Source organism: Delphinus delphis, chromosome 2 (genome assembly GCF_949987515.2).
Source record: "Delphinus delphis chromosome 2, mDelDel1.2, whole genome shotgun sequence".
NCBI classification, from domain to species: domain Eukaryota; kingdom Metazoa; phylum Chordata; class Mammalia; order Artiodactyla; family Delphinidae; genus Delphinus; species Delphinus delphis.
Window position 1 is genome coordinate 14097118 of NC_082684.1, and position 12769 is coordinate 14109886.

The following is a 12769-nucleotide window of genomic DNA, read 5'->3' on the forward strand; positions in this document are numbered from 1 at the left end:
GCTTTCATTGAAAGAGATAGCCAAGGACTCCCTAATCCCAGTCCTATTCCATGCTGTATCTTTGGGAGCTGGTATTTTATTTAATTTTATTTATTAAAATTTTTTTTTTGCGATATGCGGGCCTCTCGCTGTTGTGGCCTCTCCCGTTGCAGAGCACAGGCTCCGGATGCACAGGCTCAGCGGCCATGGCTCACGGGCCTAGGCGCTCCGCGGCATGTGGGATCTTCCCGGACCGTGGGGCAAGAACCCACGTCCCCTGCGTTGGCAGGCAGACTCTCAACCACTGCGCCACCAGGGAAGCCCTGGGATTTGGTATTTTAAATTAAACACAGAGAGAGATGGATGATTGGAATGATGGATAGATAGGTAGATAGGTAGATAGGTAGATAGATAGATAGATCTCCTAGCCTTCATGGAGCTTACAGTCTTTTGAGAAAATGACTATGTGTGTGTGTGTGTGTGTGTGTGTGTGTGTGTGTGAGAGAGAGAGAGAGAGAGAGAGAGAGAGAAAGAGAGGTGAATGGTTGGTTTGATGGTTTTTACAAAGTAACCAGTCTAAATTCATTCACTGAATATAACCATAGTCTGTTGTGTCTTCGTGGATGGATTATCTAGTTAGAGGATTTTCCTTAAGGAATTTGTAAGCTGTCTCACAGGAAAGAAATCTTGTCTTCTACCTCTCCACCATCCCCAGCTCCCTCCTTCTCTGCCCCATAGTCCAATATAATTTGATGATGATCCACCATTTGGGATTGTCTTCCTCATTAATCATCTCCAATAGCCAGAACAGGTTCCTGCTGTTTGTGTGTGGATTTACATTTCATTAAGTGTTATACAGGATTATTACACAAGCTTTACTATCCCTATCAATGACAAAATACCTCATTATTTTTCCATATAAAATTTTGCTATTATCTTTTTTTTTGCTATTATATTTTATGAATGACTCTTAGATAGGTAAAGAATACAGGGAAAATTCTAACATTACATTCAAATTTGAAATGTGTTACCATTGTAACAAAATAAGCAAGTGTTAGGCCATGACTTATTACCATGAGAAAAACATTATCAATTTTAGCATATGTCTATTTAGTGTCCCAGAATTTTAAGTGAATCATAACCAGACCACTACATGTCCTACTGTGTGTTCCAGCTTGCAGGGTTCATCAGTATATTTAGTTAATGATCTAAAGTGAAATATTTCCAAATAGCACCATTCACCTTGCATATGTGCCCAATTCTTGTTTGTTTTTTAAACACTTTCTTTTGTATAGTAGAGGACACATCTTGCCCTCCATTCACAGGGCTTGTGCTTCTTTTGCTAGTAGCTGTGGTCATGGATTTGCACTATTCCCTCTCTGGCTTGGTCCACCCTTGTGACCAAGGTCATGAATATGCAACACAGCAAGTGTGAGAACAGAGCAAAATAATTGACCATTAATGAGACTGGACCCATGACTTGGGCCTCGTTAGGTCTGTGCTTTAATGGACTGAATTTTAAGTCACAGGCAGCCAACAGTTATAGACTTAAGGACCAAGTATGTGAATTCAGATTCTAAAACGCCCAATGGGATAAGATCATAGTTTTTGTGCTTTAGGTGTTTACACTAAATTTAAACTTTTTTTTAAAACAATGCAGCTGACCTACTGAGCAATGTATTCTCTAAGCCATATTATTCTGGAAATTCCTGAGTCACCATTTTCCCCATTAATCCAAAAGTCAAGTGCAAAAGTAGCTTTAATCAACATCCAAACAGTAACCAGCAACTTCTCATTTCTACCACATGTGCTACAGTGGGGGTCATACCAGAGAGCAGGTCCAAGACGTCCATGCAACAATAGGCATTTAGCAGCTTATAGATGATTTAACAACTAGTCATCTGAGGGCTGTGTAGCCACAGTGGTAAGCTGGAATGGCAGGTTTTGGGGTGACTCAGTTTGCCTGAAGGGCAGAGCCAGTGATCCGCACAAACTGGTACTTTCACTGAGGTCTTGATATGCAGAAAACTGGGCCATAATGATAAATCAGAGAAACTGATGCTGAATGTGGATTATACCAAAGAATGGGCCTCACCAATTCCAACAGAATTAAGATTTATTTTGGTAACTGTGTGGTTTGGTTTTGAATCATAATGAATAGCCTTTATCCTGCCTTCTGGAGCCATGATGTTCAGTAGAGTAGCCACTAGCTGCGTGTGGCTATTTAACTCAAAATAATTAAAATTTTAAAATGTAGTTCCTTCGTTTCACTAGCCACAGTCAAGTACTCAGTAGGCCCCCATAGCTAGTGGTTACCGTGTTGGACAGCACAGAACATTTCCATCATCACAAAAGTTTTATTGAAAAAAAAAAAAAGTTTTATTGGACAGCACCATTCTAGAGATTTAAAAAAAGGAAGGAGCATCATGTTTGCCTGGATCAAGAATCCTGAGGGTTCCAAATTTTTAGTACCACATCCATTATTCTTTGTTCATCCCAATGAGTTTGTTCCCTTCTGATACATGCAGCACACAGTCAGTCACCCAAATTAGCTTCATCCTGTCACTTCTCTGCTCAGAAACTTTCAGAGGCTCCCCAATGCCTGCAGGAGATAAAATGCAAAGTCCTTGTGCCTAGCATTCAAAGCCCTTCAACAGTCTGTTGATCTACTTTTTCAGCATTACTTTTGTTATTCTACAAATATGAATTCTCTGCCTCAGACAAATTGGTTTACTCTCTGACCCCTGAATACTCATTCTGCCCTCCCAACTCACTGCCTTTTCCATGCCATTCTCAGTGTCCAGATCCTCGCCACCAATCTAAATCCTACCAGTCCTTCATGTCCTCTTTAAATCACACATCTTTCAAACTTTCCCAATTATCATAGCTCTGAATGATACTTCCTCTCTTCTGAATGCCTACACCTCTTACCCATTTCTACTTGGTATTATCTTTTCATGTATTTCATCTCCTCAACCAGGTAGTAGCAGAAGCTACCATCTTATACTCTGAGCTCAGCACAGTACCTGATAATAAATATCAATAGATTATTTAATTGATTAGTGGTGAGCTCAATTCACTACTGGGCTAGAGAGGATATGAGAAGTGAATTTTCCAAAGCAGAGACAAAAGGAAAAGGAAGTCTTTTGCTTTGATACTACCACTGGAACTACCACCAGAAATGAGTCTCCCTAGATTTGGTGGCGGATCATACTTCCTCAGGAATAGGCCAGACTGTTCCTGCTTTGATCCTGACCTGTACCCTTCTACAGCCCTGAGCACGTATGGACCTGGGCTGATCCTTCCTCCTTCTGCAATTCTTTCCCCACTTTCACATGACTGGATCCATTCCCTGCTTCCTATATGGAGAAAATACGGCCAAAGGCAAGTTGTAGTTGAACAGAAAAACTGGAACTATCTCTGTCTAAGTCCAGTGAAGATGCTTCTTGAGTCTTATTCATCCTAAGTAGAGACTCCGAGTCGTTGGCTAATAAACCAACTCTAGGCATCACAACAAGATGACTGGATCATTTGGTCCCTGAAAAGGTTTGCCTTCAGGAGAGTTTTTAAGCTGTACAACTGAGTAGTGGTGTGCCCCCTTTCTTCTCACACCCTCCTCTATAAACCAAAACGAAAGAAATTTTGTCTTATTTCAGCAAAAGGCTTGGTTATTTTTATTGTTTTGACAAAGAAAACAGTTATTTCCCAAGAAGAGGATAATATTGTGGCATATTATTTGCCAGGTTAAATGACTATTTCCTTGGCCAGTTAACCACACAGACTCAGCCATCTCATCTGTAAAATGGGTGTAATAACAAAACCTCAAGGGCTTGTGTGAGGGTTACATGCGTGAAAAGAATGTCGAATTAGTTTGTAAACAATAAATACCTAGCGAGACAAATACAAGTTGTGGTTGTTTGTAATATCTAAAACATCAATCAGCTGAACATGGCAAAGGTCAGATAGAAGGCAATTCAGAACAGTCAGGGAATCTGAAGCAGTCTAACAGTTCAGCAGTGGGAAGATCCAAGGTCTCCCATCTTTCCACGCCCCCAACAGGCTGGTGCCCAGGGCAACAAGCCCTCGCAGACTCATTCCCTCCACCATGCCAGTGGAATGCTGCTGAGTCATCACTGTCTTCTAGAGCAGCCGAAGAGATTTGTGACTCAGAGAACTGATTTATAGTTTCACGTTTCACTGCTCTAGCTCTTCTCTGCCACACAAAGTTTCCTAGTTGCACCTGTTTCACACAACGTTTGAAACCTAGGAAATGACCTCAAAACCGAATAGCAGCAAAATATAGAAGCCATGTTTTAAATGGCCTATTGACGTAGTGATTCTAATAGAGGTATTTCTGACTTTCAAATCCTAAAGAAAGGTTGAGAACGGAACAGAGCCGTTCAGGACTTTGTATACACCTGTGGGAACTTTGTATTTTGGGGTACTTTGAGACTAGAGCATGCATTTCAACCTGTGCTTTGTATGGTGATACCACAGGCTGCCACCAAGCCATTTTTACTTTCTAAACGCTGCTGCTTGTAACATTTGCTAGGTAGCCAGCTGGGTTGGGGGTTAGGTGCTGCAAAAGTCATGGAACAAGTTTTTCTTTCTGTGAAAGAGCACCATACTCTGAACAAGTCCATTCATACCTGTTTTAATCAGCTGAAGAAAAGAACCAAATTTTTAGGAACCAGCCTAAAAGTTGGACAGTGAGAAATGAAGATATATCCATGATTATTCTTTATTAGCATGTTGCAATACCCTAAAAAATACTTTGGAATGATATGAAAAAATTATAATTGTATAACTACTTACCCTTTCATTTGTTTGTTACTCATCTCAAAAAATTAGCTTCTTTGGGATTTCCCTGGTGGTCCAGCTGTTAAGATTCCACACTCCCAATGCAGGGGGCCCGGGTTCAATCCCTGGTCAGGGAACTAGATCCCGCACGCCGCAACTAAGAGCCTGCATGCTGCAAGTAAAAGATCCTGCATGCCACAATGAAGATCCTGCACGCGGCAGTGACCTGGCGCGGCCAAATACATAAATTTTTTTTTTAATTAGCTTCTTTGCACTACATTGTAAATAAACTACACTTCAGTTAAAAAAATTCGTTTTAAAAATTAGCTTCTCTGAGCTCTTTTGGGAATAAGAAAGGGAACCACTGCTAGCCTGAAGAAGACGTAAGTAAAGAAACTATGATAAGGCTTAACAACAGGAAAGTGTCAGCAATTTAAACGGAGGTCAAAGATTTTAAACAAGCTGTATAGATAAGGCCTAGCACAGGGAACAATTCAGGACAGCCAATCCCTAAATGGAATCACAAAGTCCAAAGCAAAGTCATCTAGAGATTTTCCACAGTCACTCGGAGGCCTTGTAAATGATAACATTCCTCTGATCCCCTTAATATGATTAATCTTTCATTAAAATGTTTTCAAAGGTCAAAGGAAAGATCAGTCTAGTAAGACCCTAAAGGCGGCTCTGTCCTGAACTTGTACTTCTTGGAACTTAGTTTTCTTATCTGAAAAATGGGAAAAGGGACCCAGATGGACTTTCTCTGGTGCCTCCCTGATTTAGAATTTTATGATTCTAAATATTTTGCTTGTGAAATTTGTGAGGAACTTGTGCAGAATTCCCTAGTAACTAGGAGACCCCTGGAGATGTGAATGTAAATAGAGCTAAGGTCATAGGGGACTTGACTCTAGAGTTACATCTTTTTATAAATGGTAAAAATTCAGATCATTATAGAGTTCCTACTTTGTTGAATGATACTCAGTTAAAATACTTAGAACAGACTAGGCCATGCCTACTCCCACTGACAGATCAATCCTGGACATTTATTTCCAAAAAGAGCCAAAAATGATCAAAAGCTGGGAAGAGGACATGATCTCTTTAAAAAGACCAGAAAAGCAACAATAAAAGGGGAAAGTGAGCAATTTTGAGTGTCAAATTTTTTAAAAAAACATTTTCTTCTAAATATTTATATTCTTCAAAGAACATGATAGAATACATATAAAGGAAAGCTTGGAGATAAGCCCTGCTATTTCAAAAGATTAATGTCCCATAATGACGATATTTCCTTAATTTAAAAATAAAAAGTGAAGACAATTCAAATGGACAAAAAAATTGTGGTGTTGAAAAAAGAAACTATACCTTCTACACGGTAGACTCTCCGTAAGTATTGGTTGATTGATTTTCTTGAAACTCAAAAGACCCCTTCACATCCAGGTTCTTCTTTCTACCTCCGTCCTAATTATTGTTCATTCATTCCTTCAATAAACTTTTATTGAGCTCATGGAAATGAAATTCACTAAACACTGTGAATATGAAGATAAATTTGATAGGCCCCGTCCTTGAGGAGCTCACAATTTAGTGAACTACTTTTCTGACCACCAAAAGTAGCAGGTTTGGTATGTACTAGGACTGAAGTAAACTCAGAGGAATATTTTGTGGCACACTGATTCACATTAAGATAAACCTGGGATACACTTTACAGTAAACCTAACTTCTTGGTAAATGGGGACTCTCCCTCCAGCATGAAAATAAATGTAAGAGTGACTTTAAAAGCTTAAAGCAGGGCTTCCCTGGTGGCGCAGTGGTTGAGAGTCCGCCTGCCGATGCAGGGCACGCGGGTTCGTGCCCCGGTCCGGGAAGATCCCACGTGCCGCGGAGCGGCTGGTCCGGTGAGCCATGGCCGCTGAGCCTGCGCGTCCGGAGCCTGTGCTCCGCAACGGGAGAGGCCACAACAGTGAGAGGCCTGCGTACCGCAAAAAAAAAAAAAAGCTTAAAGCACTACATGCAGAAGCAGGTAAGCCTAAATATAACGACAGAGCTATGTTATGGTCTAACTTCTTTGCAGCAGAATCAAATATTAGAGCTGAAAGGAAGTCTGGAAATCATCTAATTCAATCCTCTCATTCGACAGAATAGAAAACTGAGGTCCAGGGAACAGAGGGGCTTAGCCAAGAATTTCCAATTTGTTAGTGGCACAGCCAGAGCTCTTATCTCACATTATGATCTGACTTGACACCAAGAAGTCATGGTACATATTTCCTATACCATACACATTGCAAAAGAAATATGATGTACTGTTTCTTTGAGTAGGTATTTTTATAATGAGTTGCTCATTTGGAAGTTCAGATATTTGCTCATTTGGTAAACACCTTTAGAGATGACTACTAGCCGCCTACAGAAAGAAAACCACAGGGCTTCCCTGGTGGCGCAGTGGTTGAGAATCTGCCTGCTAATGCAGGGGACACGGGTTCGAGCCCTGGTCTGGGAGGATCCCACATGCCGTGGAGCAACTAGGCCCATGAGCCACAACTACTGAGCCTGCGTGTCTCCTGTGCTCCGCAACAAGAGAGGCCACGGTAGTGAGTGGCCCCCGCTTGCCACGACTAGAGAAAGCCCTCGCACAGAAACGAAGACCCAACACAGCAAAAATAAATTAATAAATTAATAAACTCCTACCCCCAACATCTTCAAAAAAAAAGAAAACCACAGCTTTTCTCCTTTTTGATCAAGGCTTTGAGTAAAAGCCTAAGAAGCAGCAATAAACAGCAGCTGGCAACTATAGCCTTAGATCAGAGAACAACTTTTACACGGGTACAGAGCAGACACACAAGTTGTAAAACCTCAGGAAAGACCATTAATAGCATAATCTTGGAAACAGGAATATACAGTAGTTCAATCACAAAAATCATTAGATCATCCAAGTCATATTGTGTCAAAATCAGAGAGGATAAAATCACATTTAAATGAAATGGCAGTTCTAAGAAATCCAGAGGATTTCATTTTCTTAGCTAGATTCTTACAGGAGTGAGAATAACCAAGTAACATTTCTTCTCTGCTAACTTTCTCTGTAGGACACTAATGGAAAACTATGTTCAGAGACAACTTAGTTCCCTTAATTCCTATACCTTCCTTCAATTATACAATAAAGCTCCCCAAATGCTTGAGCCATCTCACACTACAGCCATCAGCTCCAGAAGATGAGGTGTTACTATAGCAGAAAAACACGGGCTTGGGAGACAGACAACCTAGATTCTGTTCTGTGCTCTGCTCCTCAGTTGCTGTGTGACTGCAGGAGGGTCCATTGACCCTCCTGGATCTCAGACTGTTTGGCTGTACAGTGAGGGATTAGAGAAACCCAGACAGACTACACACTAGGCACACTATGGTACCAGATCTGGCACGTTTGACAGGTTATTTCACTAAGCCTTCTCCTCCATCTAGGAGAGTCTTTCCTCAGGACACAAGAAGCTCCCCGTCGGTCTACCCAGGAGCTAACCATTGGCTCTCAGCTCACTGCCTGTTAAGTTACCCTCGTCTGTCCCGTAGCCCCCAGGCCGGCTCCTGGCGCGTCCCCCTCAGGCCCCTCCTGCTCGGCCGCGGCGGAAAACCCGAGCCCGCGGGACCACAGGAGGGAAATGGAAAAGGGCCCTTCTGAAACAAAAGTGCCCACAAGGATGCTTGTCGGGCGGCTGGGCCTCCGCTCGTAAACAGGAAGGGTCGTCTCAGAGGCGGATCGAGTCAGGTTTTGGAGATAAGGGGAGGTTTTTCTTATTTCACCAGTGGCAACTGTTTCTCACAACGTGCCGGATGAACCGTAACGAGCGCGGCCTCAACAAGCCAGGAGGCAGGGCGAGAGTGGTTTGAGATCGCCCCCCGGAGTGCCACGTGCTACGGCAAAGGAACTCAGCATTGTTCTTAAAACAACTCCTAGCTTCCCGTCCCTCCGAGGGGAAGAGAATAGGCGAGCCTCAAGCCTAAGCTTTTCAAGCGCGCGCGGGCAGGCGGGGCGGGGCGCGGGCCGAGGGCACTATATCTCCCCGCGGAGGAGCACACAGCAGCTCTAGCTTTCCACGCCCCAAAACGCGCTACTCTGGGGCCGGTTGTTTAGTTGGCGCTGCCGAGGCTGCTTTGCTCGTTCAGTTTGACAAGGATGCTCTGATTGGCCAGCGCGACCCTGCAGTAGTTGGCCGGAAAGAGTCGAGGCGCCTGATTGGCCGCGCCGCACCTGCAATGCGTCAAGCCGCAGTGGGCGTGAATGCCCATGGCTGGAGGGGCAGCCGGCCGCCTTCGGGAGGGAGCGGCTCCGCCTATGGCCGCCATCTTTACTAGTGGCAGCCGGGACGTCCCAGACGCAAAGGGGTTTTTCACGGCGCTCTTGGGCCAGTAGAAAAACGCTTTGCGACAGAAGTTTTGTGGAGGGGGGTTCTTTTCCTTTTTTCCATTGCGGTGGGTTGTTTCGGTTTTGCTCAGGTGCCAGGGAGGTGGAGGGGGTAGAATTCGCGGGCTCCCGGCTCAGGGCCGAGTGGCCATCCAGGAAGGAGGGGGTCTGACAGGACGTTTAGCCGCCGCTTCCCGAAAACCGCTGGGTCTGCGTTCTCTCGGCGAGCGCGGGGAGTGTGATTTGATTCCTCTCCATTTCTAGAAGCAAAAGGGAGATTTGCTTCCTGGGCATCTTGCTCGGGCTGGAAAGCAGTTCTGGAAAGCTCTCCCGAATACGTCATGGTTCTTGCTCATGCTGTGCGCCTGCAGGGAATGCGTTTTTTGTGTTTTAGAGCTGTAAGTCCAGTAGCCGTCTTGGAAACTATTTACCGGCTGCAGGGACAGTGGCCTGCAGGAGCAAAACGGAACTTGCCTGACAGACATGCTACGAGATGTTGGCTGAAAATTATTTTGATCTTATCAGTTTAGTTGCCTTTTTAGGCAACTATTCTGTGTGTGTGTGTGTGTGTGTGTGTGTGTGTGTGCTCGCGCGCGCGCGCATCCGGCTTTCATTCGTCTCTGATATCCACACCCGCAAAAAAGAGAAAAACCCTCTTCTTATCTTTTACTGCAGCAGAAGTGGTCGTTGTCCAGGACTCTCTTCAGTGGATATGGGTGAAAAGAAAGACTATGTTCCCTGGGTGAATTAGAGCTGGAGAAACGAGAAAGGCCATGGTTGTCTTGGTTTAGCGGGAGGGATGTCTCTGTTGGTTTTATTTGAGCTGCGTAGGTGCAAATTCGGTGCAGTGTGGGTATCCAAAGGTGAATTCTGGAGCTGCCTTGGTGTGGGTGTTGCCATGGCTACAGGGAGAGGTAGTTGGTGAGTTACGGGGGCCAATAAACCCAGCAAGGCCAGGCCTCTCCCTTGAATGAAGCCTTAGTATTAACTATCCAAGTTTATGTATCCTAGCTTTCACCATTCCCATCCCGGTCCAAGGTTCCTGGACTGATCATTACAGGCACACGAGGGTCTTGTATTGATTCCTATATTGACTAATACAGGCGCAGTCACTGCCTTGTATGGGTTTTGTAATTAGAGGCTGCATACGGGAGCATAGTTTTGGAACCATTGGCCATACAATTTGATGTGTAAGTTACTGCTTCTCTTACCTCATCATACCGAGTTCGAACATTTAATCATTGGCTTTTTATGCCTTTTCCCATAGGCAAACCATCACTTTACCTTAGGGTGCTTTCTGCCTAAAACTTACACTCCATTTTACTGTGTATCAATATAATACCAGACCACTGAGTTCATGGACATTGCAAAAGAAAGACAGTTGCAGCTTTGCATAATCGCCATATAGCAACAACCACTCGTGCCTTTGTGGAACACGCAGTAATTCAGTGTTCTTTGTCAGCTGCAGTGCTGGGAGTCCGCCACTTGGCTTGCTGTGTGAGGTAGAGCAAAGGACTACATCTTCCAGAGTCTTGGTTTCTTCTGTAGTATGAAGAGAATCAAGTCTGTTTCCCAGTCCTTGTGACGATTGCATGAGATGGGAATGTGCCAGCACTATGTAAATTGTAGAACTATTGACATAATGATATTCAGTTACTAAAGCATTTATTGAGTGCCAATAACTGTCTGACACTGTGAGAGGAAGATTTTCCTTCAGTATTTTCTGCTTTGTGGGGTGAACAGATTGACAAACTCAGATCTAAAATAAACCTTAAATAGCATAGTTTTTTTCTTAATTGAAGGCATAGTATTATTGTAGCCTTATTTGCATGCAGGCCAGATTTGAGGGCCCTTAGGGTGACTAGCACATCAGTTTGCCTTGGTCTTTCCTGGTTTTAGCATCAAAGGCCCATGTCCTAGAAAGCGCCTCTGTCCCAGGCAAACCAGGACATTTGGTCACCCTTGGACTGTTTTCATTCCCACAAGATGGGAGGATGAACAGAATAGGAAATGAAGATTCCTACTATATAGAGGCGATTAGGTTTCCCTGCAGCTGGAGGCTACTGGGCTCAAGAAAAGGGATGTCCTTGTGTAAGGTAAGTGTGGGGTGACGCCTGAAACTCAGCATGTCCAAATTCAAACATAATTTTATCCATCTTTATTGTCCTTCCTTCTCTCAGTCCCCACACAGGGCCTGCCTGCGTGCCTTCCTTCCTTCCTTCCTCTCTTCCTCTGTTTTCTTTCTTTTCAATCTTTCTGTTTCGGAATTTTCTTATTCAGTTCTAATCTTTATCTGTGGTAAAGGCTCTCCTAAAGATTTCGTCACTTTGGAGCACAGAAATTCTTTTTTATGCCATGGACCCCTTTGTCAATCTGATGAAGCCTAATGCTGCTATGGTTCATTGCTGTATTCATAATTGAAGGCATGCTACATTTCACTTAGAGGTTAGTGAAAAGAGATGTTCTACTTTTCCATCCAAGTTTATGGACCTGAATTGTCTCCATGTAGGCCAGGTTCAGAACCCCACTCCTTCTCCATTGCTCCATTGTAGTTCTCTTTCCACCCTGTCCTCTTTTATTCTCTTTTACCTTTACATTCTTTTTTTTTTTAATAAATAAATTTATTTATTTTTGGTTTTGTTGGGTCTTTGTTGCTGCGTGCAGGCTTTCTCTAGTTGCGGCGAGCGGGGGCTACACTTCGTCGTGGTGTGCGGGCTTCTCATTGCAGTGGCTTCTCTTTGCTGCAGAGCACGGGCTCTAGGCACACGGGCTTCAGTAGCTGTGGTGTGTGGGCTCTATAGCGCAAGCTCAGTAGTTGTGGCACATGGGTTTAGTTGCTCCACGGCACATGGGATCTTCCTGGACCAGGGCTCGAACCTGTGTCCCCTGAAATGGCAGGCGGATTCTTAACCACTGCACCAGCAGGGAAGTCCCACCTTTACATTCTTGCCATTATATGTCACCACCATAGTTCAAGACACTGTGGCTGTTTTCCTAACTATTGCAAAAATTGTTCTCCCACCCCTAGTTCTATCTTACGCCCAGCTGATGGAGTAGTTTTTCTAAAGCACATGTATAACTATATAATTTCCCTCCTCAACCTCCCATGGCTTCCTATGGCCTCTAGCCTTAAGTGCAGTTTCCTCAGGAATTCCTTCAGGGCCCTCCATAATCTGATCTTTCAGTCCTAATAATCTACTACCCTTTGCAACTCCTAAATTTTGGCCGTACGAACTGTTCTTTAATCTTTGTGCTTTTTCCCCTCCATCTTACATTCACGTTGCTCTCTGGGCCTCGATTTCTGATTTCCATCATCTCTGCCTAGCAGAGTTCTAACATCCTTAAAGACTTCAAATGCAAAGTTAGCTAAGATAACCTCTTCCTCCGCTGGACTCCCTCAGTGCTTTATTTTACCCTCTTCTGTTCTTACTGTCTACTTTATGATGAGTATTTGATTACTCATTCCATAAATGTTTTTCAGGTATCTGTTGTGAGTGTGGCCCTGTACTAGGGGCCATGCGGATATAAAATAAAACTGATTCAAACCTTGGTTTTTAAAGGACTTGTATTTTGGGTTGGGAGGTAATGTGAACCTAAATAACATTTTTTTCAAGGTAA